This window comes from Rhinoderma darwinii (assembly GCF_050947455.1).
Source record: "Rhinoderma darwinii isolate aRhiDar2 chromosome 5 unlocalized genomic scaffold, aRhiDar2.hap1 SUPER_5_unloc_34, whole genome shotgun sequence".
NCBI lineage: Eukaryota > Metazoa > Chordata > Amphibia > Anura > Rhinodermatidae > Rhinoderma > Rhinoderma darwinii.
The window spans coordinates 285,975-305,059 of NW_027461792.1; the positions used below are offsets into that span (position 1 = coordinate 285,975).

Sequence of the window (19,085 nt, forward strand, 5' to 3'; positions counted from 1 at the left end):
AGAAGACACACACACACACACACACACACACACACACACACACACACACACACACACACACACAACAAGAGGTGGCAATGTATTAATTAATTGCATTTAATAAATGAGCTCATTATCACACATGACTGTACAAATGCATTGTCCAACAGGTGTTGAAATAATGGGATTAAAAGGGGAGATCCCATCAGAAAGACAAAAACAATAGCAAACACAAATAGCACTTTTGGAATCTGATTTTAGTCAACACATAAGGGAAGGGTGCACCGGTCCTGGAAATACTGCAATACCAGGTCAATGCGTGGAGTGGACAGAGCAAGCTCTATTTCCATCTCCCTGTTCTAAAAATCCATTTAATATATGGTCCCCAGATAGGGGACGTATCAGATATTAAACTGATAAGAACAGATTTTTTTTTTTTTTTTTTTTTTTTTTTTTTTATTAAACCATTCAGGTTTTTTTGAATAAAACCGAGAACTGTAGTTGTTCAAACCACCTCTCTATTTTTCAAAAAATCTCATCACTCTGGTTCATTATTTTATTTTTCCATCAAATACAAGATAAATCAAACAAAATTCCTCAAACTAAATACCTCCATTTTAACATTCGCCATATCCCTTCCGCATCCATACCTCTTTCTAGATCCCATTTATAATAAAAATACAATTTAGCCAATACCATACTAACCACATCCTCCATCTCAAATACTTCTCTTTTATACACATTCAAATTCCTCGTATTCCACAATACCTCTTTCACACAAGTCAAAAAAATCCACAACACTCTATCCTTTTCACTACCCAAACTACACAAACCAAACAAGACAATTTCATACGTCAAACTCTTCAAACCAGTCAATTCTTCGCACAACCCACTCAACTTTTTCCAAACATCCTTTGCATGCTTACACGACCAAAACACATGACTCACATCCTCATCATCCCCACAACCTTCTCTCGGACACCTTTCAGATGCAACCAAACCTCTTCTTTTCTGAACACTCCTTACAGGCAACACTCCATGTACCGACATCCATAATAAATCTTTCTGCTTATTTGACACATCATACGTAACAATCTTCTTCCACACAGACTTAGACTCCATCGAATTCAAACCATTTACAGAACACATCACATTATTCATACACATACTTCTCACAACATTCTTTTCTCTCAAAAATCTCTCCATTCTTACATCCTCTAGCTGGAACTTTTTGATAAATTTTTCTACATACAAATACCACCCCGTGCACTGGAAAGCAATTGGTTTACATAAATTTCGTTTTTCCCAACTTAGACGCTGAATCACCGTTCCAGCTAGATATTTAGACATTCTGGAAGCCTTGGATTCCTTAAATAAAAGCTCTACAAAAAAACGTACACAATTAATTCCAATGAAAATCTCCAAATTTGGGAAATCAAGGCCTCCATTACGTCTGCTTTTCATTAGAATTTCTCTCCTTGCCTTCTCAATCCCGCTCCCCCATAGAAAAAGGAACAAAACTCTATTAACTTTTTTTAACATAGCAACAGCAGGAGGAAAAACCAGAGCAACATATAAAATCATAGGTAGAATAATACTTTTGACAATTAAAACCTTCCCCGAAAAAGAAAGATCCCTCATTCTCCACATTTCCAACTTTCGCACAATCCTACCACCTAACTCATCCCAACTTTCTTTCCCTTTCAGCTCATCATCAAACACAATACCCAAAATTTTCACACCATTCACCTGTTCCATATCAGAATCACACACTCGCTCATTACTGAAAAAAATTTTAAATTTGCTCTTACCCCAATTTATTTTAAAAGCAGACGCAATACAAAACATATTTACAATCAACTTCACTCTGGACATATCATACACTGAATCACACAATACACAAATATCATCCATATATCCCAAAGCTTTCACACGCTTTCCATCACACCCGGGCACCACCAAACCTTTCACAACCTTATCATTTCTAATCATTTGCAACAATGGTTCAATCGCACAAATAAAAAGGATGGGAGACAACGGACAACCCTGTCGCACACCAGACCTAATACTAAATGATTCTGAAAAAAACCCATTCACCTGCACACAACTCTTTGCATTCGCGTATAATTTCTTCAACAAACTCACAAACTGAACCGGAAAACCCATTCTCTCTAACACTTTGAACAAAAACACATGCGCCACACGATCAAACGCTTTCTCAAAATCTAACGCACACACAATCACCTTCTTATTCCGACCCTTACAATCCTCAAGCATGTCCCGCACCAACGCCACGTTCTCATGCAATTTCCTTTTCGGTACCGCACATACCTGATCCTCATCAATTACACACCCAATCACATCTCTCATACGATTCGCAATCAGCTTGGCAAAAATTTTATAATCCGTATTCAGCAAAGTAATTGGTCGCCAATTTTCTAACCGTCTCTTATCTCCTTTTTTATGCAACAGAACTACCATACCCTTCTTCATCACATCACACATATTCGTCCCAGAAAACAACACTCTCATAACATCAATAACATCCTTCCCAATTATATCCCAATATTTCCCATAGAAATCAGCTGGTATTCCATCGATCCCTGGAGACTTATTTTTGGCCATACTTCCCACCACATCCTTTACTTCACCATCCATAATCTCACCAAGCAAAAGCTCACATTCACTTTCAGGAACAAAATTACACACAATATCCAAAAACTCATCATCGTCACCCAGATCACACTTCTTCACATCATACAGTTGTTTATAAAAATCAGACACCACATCAATCACATCCTTACCAAACACCTCTTTATCATCCTTATCCAATAACACATTCATACCACTTTTCCCACCACACATTTTTTTAAAGAAAAATCTAGTGCACTTCTCGTGATTATCTCTAACCTCCACCTTAGACCTAAATATTATTTCTTTCCCTTTCTCTCGGAACCACTCCTTAATATCTTTTTTTGTTTTTTCCAAATCGTGTCTTACATCCATACCCAAATTTTTACATTGTTGAAGGAACGTCATCCGCATATTAAAGCGTGAATATTGCAATCTTTTCCTTCTCGCTCTTCTATACCCTATCTGTCTAAAAAACCCACCAATCTTTTTTTTCACCCATACCCACCATTCACACACATTAGAGAAAGAACTTTTCTTCCTAACCCAAAACCCATATTTTTTCCCAAACCTAGTTTTTACCCTTTCATCACTCAGAAAACTAACATTCATCTTCCATACCCCTCTACCATAAAAGAAATTATTTATAACAAAAACCCCCAACAAACACTCGTGATCTGAAAACCACACTCTCTCCTGCGCATAATCTACACATTTCATTGCTGAAATAGAAAAAAAGAAAAAGTCCAGACGAGAATCCGTTCTTCCGTCATCGGCATGGTACGTAAATGGACCTGGTTTCCTGGTGACAGCGTCCTGCAAAGCAAAGTCCTGCAAAATTTGATTCCACAAACTTCCGGTAGCGTCCACATTAGACTCTGTGGATCCAGCTCGGGCCTGCTTCTCCAGGATACAGTTAATATCACCGACAATAATAACAGGAACTTTACCATGTAGAAAAAATTTTAAACTATCAAAAAGTGCCAACCTATCAGATTTCACAGCATGGCCATAGATATTGATAAGCCTAAACTGCCATCCCTTATAGGATAGTAACACACAGACACATCTTCCTTCCTGAATGATCTGAGTCTGTTTGATGACAAACTCATTATTTTTGAAGAGAATACCAATTCCATCATTCCTATTTGTGGAAGAAAAGGACCAAATTGCTTCCCCAAACTTCCATTCTTCTTTCCTAGGCATTTTTGATAAACCACATTCTTGTACGCAAACAATGTCACTGCCCTTAGAGGCCAAAAAGTCCAGGACTGCAGCACGCTTGTGAGCAGAGGAGAACACCCGTACATTTTGTGAGACAATCTTTAATCTCAAAGACATGCGGGCATAGTATGGTTAGTGGAAAAGCAAGCCATGAAATAGCCAGAACATATCACGTCCCAGGGAAATACATTGCTCTTTCCAGATTTGCCACATTGACTTCACTGAGGAAACCTTCCCCAGGAGAGCTGGGTACTTCTGAGGCCACCTCAGATGACTTAGGGCTACAACTAGAGTCACTGTCCAGCAATGAGAAAGGATTTGCATGAGCAGAATCTTCCAACAAACCAATCTTCAGTCTCTTCACCGCCTTTCCAGATTTCCCCCTTTTTGAGACAACTTTGTGGAAAATTTCCGCACTAGTGGCACTAGGCATCCTGGCCTCCTTCTCGTCCTCCTCCGATATTGACCACTCCACTTTAGCTGAGTCTTCCGTTTTTGACTCTGGGCTAGAGAAAGACAAAATTTGCATACTTGCACCATTATCAGGGTATGCACACCCACTAGGTGGCGCTGTGTCTTCACCTTCCATAGGTATAACCACAGGTGTTCCATCAACAGTTGGCTCTGCAGGAGGGACCACACCCAACTCCATGCTGTCAGTATGTGAGGTTAGAACCTCTCCTAATCCAGCTTTCCCAGGGTCCTGAGAAGCAGCCACAGAAACACTGCCAGCAGGCTCTGAAATTACATCAGAAGAGGCAGCAAGGGAACTTGTTGTTCTCACCTGTCTGCCCCATGTCCTTCTCTCTTGCCCTAAGAAGGGAAACACCTTTGGGCATTTTCTACAGGTATGACCAGGCAAACCACAAATATCACACCTGGATGGGGAAATGCATGCACTAACCTCATGTCCTGTTTCCTTGCAATTTCTGCAAACCTTGCCTTTACATGCATCTTTAGTATGCCCGTAGGAAAAACATGATCTGCAAAATGATGGCATATCTTGGTAGTAAAGATATCCCTTGTTCCCACCAATGGAAAAATTAGCAGGAGGATTCATCACTCCTCCAATACAGCTGGAGTCAGGTTTCAGCCTGACCCAGTACTTGATATCACCATTGAAAACTCCCCATAGGTTCTTCTGCTCCACACCTCCTCTAACATGGGTACAGTAGTGAGCTAAAAAGGCCCTGACCAGCCTTCTATCCAGAAATGGGTTATACATGTGGATGGTAATACATTTCTCCACTGCTGAGAAAAGAGGTAGCACTTCAATAGATTTTAAAGCCTCATGCATATGTTTCTCCTTGAGCAACTGAAAAACATTTAGACAGTAGGCGGCCTCAAAAAAGGATACGTCATACGTAGCAATATTGCTGAAAGCTTGGATACAGAATACCTCTACCAATGTGACTCCAGCCAGGTCCAGAAGGATGTTCTCAATGATGTGCCCAGTATCCACTTCTACTCTCCTCTGCTCATTCACCACAAAACGAATTGTATTCCGCACAGCTGCCATCTTGATGAGGAATGCCCAACGGCACGATGATCGCTCCCAAAAACGTCGGAGAGGACTCCACGAAAGACCGAACCCCCGGCCCAGACCAGGCAATAAACCTGATCTGAGCCAAAAGGCCGAGAAGCGATAACCCGAGCGGCCCTTGCCTTGCCCGAGCCTGTCCCATACTGCTGTTCACCCCTTGCAGCGATTGATTCAGCCTACTCCTAGGCAATTCCATGGGGCCCTGCAGGCTCACACACATTTACAGCTACTAAGCGGGAGGGAGGTGAATAAAGGCCGGAGAGGAAGCCAGACAGGATTTGCTTCTTTTGCTTGCACCACAATGCAGTGCTGAAAGAGGAGGAATCTACATAAAAACGCCTTCCTGGCAACGCCCAAATGCCCTGCTGCCATGCAGATAAACACTGGCAGCGGCAGCCAGTGCATGCCCACAGCCACCCCTTGTTCCTTCACACCTTGTATCAGCTTTAATCCAGTCCAGTCCGGTGCTGCCTGCTGAGCAGCACTGACCAACACTGCCTGGGCCCAGGCTTTTATCTATCTCTGAGGCAGGCCCCATTATGATGTCAGAAAGCTGGCTCTGGAATCCTGAGGGCTCCACTATGACACGTGCAAAGTTCCGTCTGAACTTTATATAAGACGGTGCGGCTCAGTCAGTCACTCAGTGTTGCCTGAGAGGGCAACACTGCAACAGCCGGCCGCCAGGCTGTCTTTTTTTTGCACATTTATTTGCCTCCAGGAGGCCACAAGAGGGAGACAAGGGACTGCAAAATGGAAAATAAGCATCCACCAACTTTACAGACAACTTCTCCTTGCTCCTACAACCTCCATCCTTGCACAGTTTGTTATTCTTCCAGGTAACAAAGTAACAAATCCAAATTGCTGCTCTCTTTGTAGGCAAGCAAGGGTTTGTTGCAACTGCAATTCTTACTTCTTCTTGAAATGTAGGGACGACAGTACATTCCATCACATCCATCTAGTGTACACAGGTAGGTCCATTGTGGCGGGTAGGCGGCTGGCTGCTTTAATGGCTGTTTGCTGTTCCCCTACTCCACTCCACTCCACTATTTGACTGTGGTGCTGCATCAATCAGTGGCTGGCTCAGGTGCAGCTCTTTAACTTACCTAAAAGGGAGGGCGGAGAGAAGACAAGGAAGGTGAATGAGCTGTTCCAATGTGAAATGCCGGAAACACAGAAGACACACACACACACACACACACACACACACACACACACACACAACAAGAGGTGGCAATGTATTAATTAATTGCATTTAATAAATGAGCTCATTATCACACATGACTGTACAAATGCATTGTCCAACAGGTGTTGAAATAATGGGATTAAAAGGGGAGATCCCATCAGAAAGACAAAAACAATAGCAAACACAAATAGCACTTTTGGAATCTGATTTTAGTCAACACATAAGGGAAGGGTGCACCGGTCCTGGAAATACTGCAATACCAGGTCAATGCGTGGAGTGGACAGAGCAAGCTCTATTTCCATCTCCCTGTTCTAAAAATCCATTTAATATATGGTCCCCAGATAGGGGACGTATCAGATATTAAACTGATAAGAACAGATTTTTTTTTTTTTTTTTTTTTTTTTTTTAAAACCATTCAGTTTAACTTAAAGCAACAGTACACAAACCATTTTGCATTTTAAGGCATAAGTTGCCTTAGTCGTACATCATCATGGCTATTTTATTCCAAACAATAATAATCAAGACACAGAAAGGATCGTGAAGAACAAAAATAAAACAGGAATAAATCTTATCAATTAGCTATATTTCACCAACCTTCTCCACTTCTTAAATTTCCATATCCCCTCTGCGTCTATACCACCACCGCACTGACTATCCCAACGATAGACTACGTATAGTCTTGACAAAACCATCCTCACACACTCACCAATGGGTACCCACTTATGTTTGAAAACACCTAAATTACGTACATCCCATAAGCTTTCCATTATACACGCCATAATCAACCATAAGATCCTATCACTTACTCTGTTACAAGCCCCTATAGCAAACATCGCAACCTTCCAATCCACAAACTTCACCCCAGCTAACTCCTTACAGACGCCACCCATCCTCCTCCATACCTCATACGAATAATTGCAGTCCCAAAAAAGATGCCTAACAGTCTCCCGTGAATTACACCCACCCCTTGGACATACCTCAAATCTAACTAGCATTCTCCTCCTCTGCACATCTCTAACAGGCAATATATCATGCAACGCCATCCACACTATGTCCTTTTGTCTATTGGACATACCTCTCACGCCTAACTTCTTCCAAGTATCCACAACATCCTCTCCTCGCAAACCCACAATGTTACACACAACCTCATTCACACACAATCTTTTTAGCACAGCCTTCTTATCCAGAAACCCACCCATAGGCACTGCAATCAAATCATATTTCCTAATGAACCTTTCAATCACAACATACCATACCGGACATACATAAGCAACAGGCACAGTAGCATCTCTCTTAAACCAATTTAACCCATAAAGCATCCAACCGGCCATATACCTTACCATATACGCACTCTTATTTCCTTTCCCCAAGAGCCCCACCACTATTTTAATATAATTTAACCCAAGAAAGACCTCCACATTCGGAAAACCCAAACCTCCATTCTCACAAGACTTATAAACATACTCACGCTTCAACTTTTCCATTTGACTTCCCCACAGAAAGGTAAACACCATTTTCTCTGACTTTTTGATTTTCCTACTAGCGGAGGGAAAAATACTAGCCACAAAAACCAAAATAGGCAAAATCACTGTCTTAATTATCAACACCTTCCCTGATAAAGTCAGGTCTCTAAGTCTCCAAAAATTCAATTTCTTCTCAATCCTCTTGCCACATTCATCCCAACTCTCATTCCCTCTCAAGTCCTCATTAAACTGTATCCCCAACACTTTTACTGCACCCACTTCATTCCTCACTCCCTCCATACTTACCCTCCTATCCCCAAAGCACTTAAAGACACACTTATCCCAATTCACCTTAAAAGCTGATGCCCCACAAAAAAAATCCAACCATAATTTTGCTCTATTCAACCCAGCCATACAATCACTCATAACCACAACATCATCCATATAACCCAGAATTTTAACGTATTTACCTCCACTTCCTGGGATCAAAAAACCTTTCACCACTTTATCTTTTCTTACCAAACACATCAAACTTTCGATCACACAAATAAACAAAACTGGGGACATAGGACACCCCTGTCTTACCCCAGATCTCACACATACTTTTGAACTTAAATTACCATTCACCAACACTTCACTTGACACATCCCTGTACAAACACTTCACACCTTCCAAAAACCTCACTGGGAAGCCCATCCTAACAAGTACAGCAAACATAAACACATGCGACACTCTATCAAACGCCTTTTCGAAATCTAACGCAAGCATCATACACTTCTGTTTCCTACTCATACAGTCACCAATCAAATCTCTCAGCAAAACCAAATTATCAGACATACTCCTACCTGGCACAGCACAGACTTGGTCTTCACCCACAACCTTTCCTACCACCTCACGCATACGATTAGCCAAAATTTTACTAAAACATTTATAATCCACATTCAGCAGTGAAATCGGTCTCCAATTACCCAAACACTTCTTATCCCCTTTCTTATAAATCAAAACAATCACACCCTCTTTCATAGACTCACACAAAACCCCCTTATCCCATATAAACTTACATACTTCCACCAAATCCAACCCTATTATCTCCCAGGCCTTCACATAAAATTCCACAGGAATACCATCTTTACCAGGTGTTTTATTTTTCCCTGCACTCATTATCACTTTCTTTACTTCTTCAGACGTTACATCCTCATTCAACCCCACACAATCCTCCTCTCTAAGAACATTTTCCAAACCATTCAAAACCTCATCCATCAACCCGATATCAATCCACTTTTTGCCATATAGTTCTGAATAAAACGATTCCACCACTTTTAACACATCCATACCCACTATACGCTCCCCCTTCGCATTAACAATTTCATCCATATCATCTTTCTTACCACACATTTTCTTGAAAAAAAACCTTGTGCATTTTTCATTTTTATCTAAGTACTCCACTTTAGACCTGAAAATAATCTCCTTTCCCTTTCTTTCCAAAACTTGCTTTAACTCGTTCCTTGCCTCCTCTAGCAAATCACTCATATCAATTCCCTTCTCACCCATCTTCCGCAACCATTCTATCCTAATATTCAGTTCCTTATACTGGTTACGTTTCCTAGCAGCCTGCTTATATCCCCATCTCACAAAAAATATTTTAATCTGCCCTTTCATCCAATCCCACCATTTAAGCACATCCACAAAACTATCTTTTTCTCCCTTCCACACATCATACTTTCGTTTGAACTCATCCATCACTTCAACATCCTCCAATAATCTAGTATTCAACTTCCACACCCCTTTCCCAAAACAAAGTTTACTACTTACCTCCACCCATACCCGTAAACATACATGGTCTGAAAAAGGTACCTCATTCTGAACCATCTTATTACACACTAAACCCTTAGATATGCAAATACGATCAATTCTTGACTCAATACCCCCTCTATCTGATTTATATGTTGGCGGTGGTGGTTTACCCAATGACAATTCGGCTGCATCTATAAAAGAAAAATCAGATATAAGTTGGTTAAGCTTTTTCCCAGTTACATCCAGACCATCCCCATCAAAAGAACAATTAAAGTCTCCCAAAAAAAAGGTAGGAATCCTTCCAGGTAAGAACAAACTTAGCTTTTCCAACAACGCCAGCCTTTTTGCTCTATCTATAGGACAATAAGTATTCACCACCCTAACCCTAACTCCCCTGCAACATACCACTGCAATTACACATCTACCTGTTTCCACCACTGTATAACTCTCCAGATCCATACCCATATTTCCTAATAGGATCCCCACCCCATCATTCTTATTGGAAGTAGATCCTGACCAGACATACTGCCCATATGGCCAATCCCCCTCCCCCAGTGACTCAGATATACCACACTCTTGCAGGCATATAATCTCTGCCCCAAGATTCCTAACATAGTCCAGCACAACAGCACGTCTAGGCTTTGATGTAATTTGCCTGACATTCAAGGATAAGACATTAAGTGTAATTTTGGGGTCCATATTTTGATCTTTTTCCGTAGATATCCACCAATACCCCACTGTTTAATCAGCCTACACCTCCTGGTGGCTGACAACCGGACACAAAGATAGCTTTGTCCACGTCTTCTCCTAAAAAAGGAAAGTCCTCAGGAAAATGAGAAATGGGGTAGACTCCCCTATCCGGGCTCACTCCATCTTCACTCAGAGGAGACAACATGGTGCGAAGTCTCTTAGAAGATGAACCTCCTTCCTCCTCCTCAGAAGGCCTCACAAGTGCAGTTGAAAAGTCCCCTTGACCACCTTCACCTTGTTGGTCCACCAGAATTCCTTCCCAGGAAAAGACAGGTGATTTGGATAAAGAACCATCCACCTCCCCATCACCTCTTAACCCAGTCAGGTCATCAGAGGGGTGAGGCAGGTCTTTCTCAACAGGTGCTACCTCCATTTCATCAGCCAGCGTATTTCCAGACCGATTTAACTCAGGGAGAGTCCCATCAGACACCTGGGCAGGCACTGACTCCTCAGTTCCCGGGGCAGCTGGGCCCTGAATCACATTAGACCTCATACTGCCAGGTTCACCTGCAACTACTTCCGCCAGAGTCCTAACCCTTCTGTTTTTAGCACGCTCTGGACAGTCTTTAAAGGCATGACCCACAATGCTGCACATGTTACACACAATTGGGTTTTTGCAATCCTTGGCCAGGTGACCGTCCTGATTACATTTGTTACATGTAACACCTTCTTGCGTACAATCTTCATGAACATGGCCATATCTTTTACATTTCCTGCAAAACACAGGAGGCTGGGGAAAAAATAAGTAGCCTTTGTCCCGGCCGATGGCAAAATTCCTAGGAGGGTATTTCACACCCAGAGGCCCTGAAGGATCCTCCTCAAATCTCACAAAGAATTTATGCTTCCCTGTCCAGAGGGATTCAGCATTTAACACCTGGTGAGAATAGCTGACGTAAGAGCAGTACTTCTTTAAGAAGGAAGTAATATCATCCACCATCACATAAGGATTGTACATCAAAACAACCAGTGGAACATCGTTGTTATATAAAACGGTGAAGATAAGTCCATCCAACCCAGGGTTTTGCAAGTTAGCATTAATTGCGGCATACAAGTTGTAACAAGCATTCAAACTTTTAAGAACCAAAGTGAAGCGATTACCTCTGGGATCTTGAAGACAAAGGATGTCGTTCCTACTCACGTTGAGGGTCTTGAAAATGACTTCATTCACCAGGTGTTTCAATGAAAAAAGGTCCTTCTTGTTCAAGGGTACGTCAATGCCAAATCCATTCTTGATCCGGGTTTCCCCGATCCCAGCGTATCGAAGCCTAGCTCCCATGATCGCTCGACAGTTGATCACCCAGCCTACCCCCTTATAGCAGCAGTTGGCTTAAGCCACCGAAGTGGCGATGCCAAAAGGCCAAGGGCATGACATGCTGACCTCCTCTTGACACGGGATCGTGCCAAAAGGCCGAGAAGCGATAACCCGAGCGGCCCTTGCCTTGCCCGAGCCTGTCCCATACTGCTGTTCACCCCTTGCAGCGATTGATTCAGCCTACTCCTAGGCAATTCCATGGGGCCCTGCAGGCTCACACACATTTACAGCTACTAAGCGGGAGGGAGGTGAATAAAGGCCGGAGAGGAAGCCAGACAGGATTTGCTTCTTTTGCTTGCACCACAATGCAGTGCTGAAAGAGGAGGAATCTACATAAAAACGCCTTCCTGGCAACGCCCAAATGCCCTGCTGCCATGCAGATAAACACTGGCAGCGGCAGCCAGTGCATGCCCACAGCCACCCCTTGTTCCTTCACACCTTGTATCAGCTTTAATCCAGTCCAGTCCGGTGCTGCCTGCTGAGCAGCACTGACCAACACTGCCTGGGCCCAGGCTTTTATCTATCTCTGAGGCAGGCCCCATTATGATGTCAGAAAGCTGGCTCTGGAATCCTGAGGGCTCCACTATGACACGTGCAAAGTTCCGTCTGAACTTTATATAAGACGGTGCGGCTCAGTCAGTCACTCAGTGTTGCCTGAGAGGGCAACACTGCAACAGCCGGCCGCCAGGCTGTCTTTTTTTTGCACATTTATTTGCCTCCAGGAGGCCACAAGAGGGAGACAAGGGACTGCAAAATGGAAAATAAGCATCCACCAACTTTACAGACAACTTCTCCTTGCTCCTACAACCTCCATCCTTGCACAGTTTGTTATTCTTCCAGGTAACAAAGTAACAAATCCAAATTGCTGCTCTCTTTGTAGGCAAGCAAGGGTTTGTTGCAACTGCAATTCTTACTTCTTCTTGAAATGTAGGGACGACAGTACATTCCATCACATCCATCTAGTGTACACAGGTAGGTCCATTGTGGCGGGTAGGCGGCTGGCTGCTTTAATGGCTGTTTGCTGTTCCCCTACTCCACTCCACTCCACTATTTGACTGTGGTGCTGCATCAATCAGTGGCTGGCTCAGGTGCAGCTCTTTAACTTACCTAAAAGGGAGGGCGGAGAGAAGACAAGGAAGGTGAATGAGCTGTTCCAATGTGAAATGCCGGAAACACAGAAGACACACACACACACACACACACACACACACACACACACACACACACACACACACACACACACACACACACACACACAACAAGAGGTGGCAATGTATTAATTAATTGCATTTAATAAATGAGCTCATTATCACACATGACTGTACAAATGCATTGTCCAACAGGTGTTGAAATAATGGGATTAAAAGGGGAGATCCCATCAGAAAGACAAAAACAATAGCAAACACAAATAGCACTTTTGGAATCTGATTTTAGTCAACACATAAGGGAAGGGTGCACCGGTCCTGGAAATACTGCAATACCAGGTCAATGCGTGGAGTGGACAGAGCAAGCTCTATTTCCATCTCCCTGTTCTAAAAATCCATTTAATATATGGTCCCCAGATAGGGGACGTATCAGATATTAAACTGATAAGAACAGATTTTTTGATTGAAAAATGCTTTATTGACAATCAATCGTCATCATACAAACATTACTGCGACGCAGCGCGAGCCATGAAGCAGCAAATAATAAATAATAACAGTCGTCAAACATAACATGACAGTATAATACACAGTACAGGCTAGCCTATGCTATACATTACACCACATGCTACACTAACATTCTTGCATTCACTAAAGCCAAACAACAAAGCATTACAGACAAGTGATGGGATAGGGGAGTGGGTAGGAGGGGATAGGGAAGCGGGAAATCACAGGCCCGAAGCTTTATTGAAAGACAACACACAAGAAGGGAGAGTGGGGGGAAGGGGAGTATCAGTCCTCTTCCTCATCGACGTCCGGGCTGTCCCAGGTGGAATAGTCTCTGAGCAGGCTGTGGATCAGCCTGCGGCAGTCCTGGACGGACACACTCTCTCTCCGCAAAATCAGACGATTCCTGGCGAACCATATAGCGTCCTTAAAACAGTTCATAAGGCGCCAGGCTTCCTGGATTGCTCCATCCGTGGTATTCCCAGGAAATAGTCCATAAAGTACCGAGCGGTACGACAGTCTGTTCCTGGGAACTGAGTCCTTGAGTTCGTGTTCCAAGGCTTTCAACAGACCCTGTGCAAAGGGGCACTGCCAGAAAATGTGCAAAGATGTTTCCTCCGTGAAGGGGCACCTGGGGCAGTACCGGGTCTTGCACAGGTTGCGGGCATGCATGAATGACCTAAGAGGCAGTCCTCCCTGGATGGCCATCCATGAAATGTCCTTGTGCCCGTTGGTCAACCTGCCAGATGACACGTTAGTCCAAACAGTCTCCAACGTGTCGGCATGAAGCCCTGGAACAAACTCCAGTGAGTCCTTTGCTCTGATGTGCTTGTGGATCGTCTTAGGTTTCCACAAGTCGGGCTTAAGACCCTCCAGTTGATGCTCCCTCACAAACCGGACGACATCTCCGTAGAACCAGGGAGCGTGCCAGTTGTAAGGGAAGGAGCTGTCCCACTTATCCCAGCCAAAACCTCGCCAGAGGGGAAGGAGGAAGTAGCGGGACATGGCCTTGCCCGCAGAGCCGTTTGCTGTCCTCAGAGTCCTACGAACACAGTCACATACAAAAGCGATACGCAGCAGAGTGGGAATGTCGGGTATACCCTTCCCACCTTTGCGGGGCTCCTTGTACATAACAGTCCGCTTTACTCTGTCCATTTTCGAGCCCCAGATGAAGCGAAACACAGTCCTGGTAATGGCCCTCGAGACCGTTGCAAGAGGGGGCCATGCCTGTGCAGTGTATTGTAGCACAGGCAAGACTTCGTTACGCAGGACCATTGCTTTGCCCTCAATAGTGAGTTGTCTGAGGCTCCACAGTCCGATCCTTTGGTTGACTTTGGCCAAGCGTTCTTCCCACGACTTTAGGGCTGCACCTTCCTTACCGAACCAGACTCCCAGAATTTTGATGAAGTCCGGCTTGATAGTAAACGGGAAGGAGGCAGGAGAAGGCAGGTACCACTTTCCGAAGAGCATGGCTTCCGACTTCCCGCAGTTGACTTTTGCCCCTGAAGCGCGTCCGAACTCCTCGCAGGTCTGGACGAGTGCAGTCACCGAACTCTGGTCAGCGCAGAAGACGGTCACGTCGTCCATGTACAGCGAGCATTTGACCTCGAAGTGTCCTGGACCTGGTGCGGTGATCCCTCTGATCTCTCCATTCTGCCGGATAGCCTCTGCGAAGAGCTCTATAACACAAACAAAAAGGAGAGGTGAAAGAGGACAGCCTTGTCTAACCCCCGACGATACAGGAAAGGGGTCAGTCTTCCAGCCGTTCACCAGCACCGAGCTGTAAATGTCGCAATACATCAGGTTAACATACAAACAGAACAACCTGCCAAGCCGCAGCCTACGCAGAGCCTTACCCATGAATTCGTGAGAGACCCGGTCAAAAGCCTTCTCCTGATCCAGACTGACCAGGGCCGCGTGTGTACGGCGGCTTTGCATGTAATGCACCGTGTCCCTCACCAGGGCAAGACTGTCGGCCACCCTACGGCCAGGAATGCCGCAGGTTTGGTCCGATCCGATGATCTGTCCGATGACAACCTTCAGTCTGTTGGTCAATACTTTGGCGAGGATCTTGTAGTCCACGTTCAGGAGAGAGATGGGACGCCAGTTTTTCAGGTCACATCTCTCCCCCTTCCGCTTATACAAGATCGTGATCATGCCTTCTCTCAAGGACGGTGGCATTCTACCCTCCACCACCATCTCCTCATAGAGCTCCAGCAGGTCCGGACAGATCAAGTCCCCCAGCGCTACATAGAGCTCTGCTGGGAGACCATCACTGCCCGGGGTCCTGCCGGGTCTGAAGGATTTAGCGGCAGAGAGCAGTTCCTCCACCGTCAGGGGTACGTCCATAGCCTCCGTACCTGCAGGATCAAGATGATTAGTGATACCTGACAGGAATTTATCGGCGGCTTCGGGGTCAGTGGTTTTCCGGGAGTAGAGGCTTCGGTAGTAGTCTGTGACGACTCCCATCACCTCCTTCTTCCCAGAATGCATGTTTCCGGTCTCATCTCGGAGTTCCTTCAGGGGCGTGTGGCCGGCATGGAGTTTCCTGAAAAAGAACGAGTTACATTTCTCACCCTTCTCCAGGTTCTCCACCTTGGAACGAAAGACAATTCGCTTGGATTCCTCCTCAAAGTGCCTTTTCAGGCCCTTTTTGGCTTCCTCCAGCTCCTTCCTGACGTCCCAGCCGCATTGAAGGAGGTCTTGCAGGGATCGCAGCTGACGCTGCATCTCTCTGAAGTCTCTCTTCCTCTCACACGCCTGTTGACGACTTTTTGCCTGAAAGAAACAACGAAATTCAACTTTAACATATTCCCACCAGTCACAGGTTTTGTCAAAGAAAACTTTATCATTCCTCCAAACAATATAGGCGTCTCTAAGTTCCGCCAGTACCTCTTCTCTTTCCAGCAGGGCACAATTCAGCTTCCAGGAGCCAGGGCCGGGAGGAAAACCGTGGCCGATGGCACCCTGGAAGAGAATGGCCCTGTGGTCAGAGAAGAAGCAGGGGACCATGGAGTGCCCATGCTGCTTGACTGCCCGGGAGGTGAACACAAAGTCAATCCGAGAACGAAGTGAGCCATCGGGTCGGCTCCATGAATAGTTCACAGAGCCGATCCCCATGGAGCCCACAACGTCCTGCAAGGATGCTTCGGTTACCATCTCGATAAGCAGTTTGGAACTGACATCCAGCTTGATTGAAGTGCCGGAACTTCGTCCATCCTCTTCGATGGGGCAGTTGAAGTCCCCGGCCATCACCACTGCCCTAGTGGTGGCGAGCTGGGTCCGCAGGGTCTGGAATAGTTCCAGGCGCTCAGCCTTCATAGGGGGAGCGTACACGTTGATGAGCCTAATCGGCTCTCCCGCCCAGGAACCGTCTACGACCAACAAGCGGCCGCAGACGAGCTCCTGGACAGAGTCAACAGTAAATACGCTTCCCCTAATCAGGATGGCAACCCCTGCAGACTTACAGTCGCCCCCACCAGACCAGTAGGACGGGCCATGGGTCCACTGCCTGGCCAGATGATGGTATGACCTGGAAGAGGGGAGAGTACATTCCTGCAGCATAAATACATCACTCGACTGCTTGGAAAGAAAAGTTAGCACCATCTGACATCTAGTCCTATCTCTAACACTCCTCACATTGAGGCTAAAGATGTTAAGTTTAGCAGCCATGGGGGAGAATAAAGAAGGTTAGTGCAAACGATACACCTTAGTTACCAGTCCGGTCGGGCGGATCCTCCTCTCTGGAGCCTGGCGGGTCCGGAAGATCCAGCAGGCCCTCTGACAAAAATTGTTCCAGGATTGTAGCCACCTGGATGTCTGTTGTGAAGTCGATGACCTCAGGTTCAGACACGAGTTCCTCCACCATCTGCTCCATTTCCTCCTGCTGCGCAAGGGAATCTTCGCAGATTTCCACGACTTGTCTCTTTGAGGACTCAGCAGCTGGGCTGTCCCTCACCTTTCTCTTCCTCTGGATGGCACCTGAGGAGACAAGAGGGGGAAAATCCTCCAGGGAGAGGACTCCAGCAGCTGGAGGGGAAGATGTTAGTGCTGCTGGAGCTGGGGAGAAGGGAGGCTGGGTTGGGAGAGGTGCAGGTGACAGGACCACTGAGATGGGTGGGTAGGAGAAGGTGAGAGCCTCAGTGGGGGTGACAGGGGTTGGGGACGGGGGGGTGGGGAGGGCCGGGCGAGGGAGGGTGGGAAGGGTAGGGCGAGGGAGGGCCGGGAGAGGGGGGGGAGGGACTGTCGTCTTCTTACCATCCTTCTTTTTCCCGGTCTTCTGTGCCGCTGGAGCTCTGGCTGGGGCGGGGTTCCCTCTGGCTGGAGCTTTCGCTGCTACAGTTGCCCAGGATCGATCCCTCTTCGGGCAGTCCTTGTAAGAGTGGGCTGCTTGTCCGCAGAGGTTGCACATTGTCCGTTTCGGGCAGTCTTTGGTCTCGTGTCCTGTTACCCGGCAGTTCTTGCAGGCGTCCTCCTTGCAGTCCTTCACCGAATGACCCTTCTTGCTGCATCTCCTGCAGATCTGCGGCATGTCCGGGTAGTAGATGAGGCCGTAGGAGTTGCCCAGCGAGAATGACTGGGGCAGGTGCTGGAGGCCGTCTTCCGCGCTCGAATCCTTGTTCAGTCGGACGATTACCGACCACTTGCCAGTCCAGAAGCCGAGTCCGTTCAGGATGTGGGTGGGTTCCCTCACCACTGTGCAGAACCGCTTCAGGAGCGTGGTGATGTCTTTGCCGGGGGTGTGTGGGTTCCGCATTGAGACCGTCACCCGCCTTTCCTCTCTTTGGACAGGGCAGTTGCCCACAAAGCGAGAGAAAGGGGATTCAGGCCTCGCCGCTTTCACCATCTCCCAGTACCTTCTGCAGATGTTGATCGAAGCGAAGGTCACGAAGAACATCCCGGTCATGAAGGCCTGGATGCTGATGGTCTCCGGCTTAGCGAAGCCCTGGTCCAGGAGCATCTTCTGGCAGAACACTTCTTCCGTCATGTCCGGCACTCTCCCGTCCACCTCCTTCAGCTTCAGGGCCACCGTCTGCTTCATCCAGGGCTCCAGGGTTGGAGCAGCCTGGTTCGGCTTCCTGGTGGCCTGTTCGCTTGAGGAGGCTTCAGGAGGAGATGTCCTGGCCTGGGCCGGCTCACCTGGTCCATCAGCCTTCTTCTTCTGGGTGGCAGGGTTGCTGGTTGAGGCCATGGCTTCTTCCAGCTGTTCCTGTCGCTTGGGGAGGATCTTCGATAGCTCTTTCCCGAAGGGGGCGGAGCTATGCAAATCTTCTCCTTGCTGGCCGAGGTTCTTCCACGAAATTTCTTCCGCAGCGGTTCCTCGTCGAGCTTCTTCTGCGGCCGAGCTTCTTCAAAGATCCCCTTCAGCAGCGGCTCTTCTCCGAAGGTCTCTGTCGCAGTTCTCCTTCTTCCCGGCAGCGATCTCCCGGAGCTTCTTCCCCGATGGCGGCTTCTCCCTTCTGGATCGTCGTCTTCGGTGGTTCTTCTCCGCAGTTCGTCGCCGGCTTCGTCTGGAACGCTCTTGGATCGCTAAGCTAGTGTTTATAGCCCCCAGTGG

At 46.2% G+C, this 19,085-nt stretch overlaps 2 non-coding genes and 1 pseudogene across 2 annotated transcripts; all 3 read right to left on the reverse strand.

Moving 5' to 3' along the window:
- Positions 1–253: 253 nt before the first annotated feature.
- Positions 254–447, reverse strand: LOC142690619 (U2 spliceosomal RNA). The gene has a single exon (XR_012859350.1). It is a non-coding gene; the product is annotated as a U2 spliceosomal RNA (small nuclear RNA).
- A 6,339-nt stretch (positions 448–6,786) lies between these two features.
- Positions 6,787–6,975, reverse strand: LOC142690596 (U2 spliceosomal RNA). Its single transcript, XR_012859337.1, has one exon. It is a non-coding gene; the product is annotated as a U2 spliceosomal RNA (small nuclear RNA).
- A 6,351-nt stretch (positions 6,976–13,326) lies between these two features.
- Positions 13,327–13,501, reverse strand: LOC142690547 (U2 spliceosomal RNA; annotated as a pseudogene).
- Positions 13,502–19,085: the final 5,584 nt, after the last annotated feature.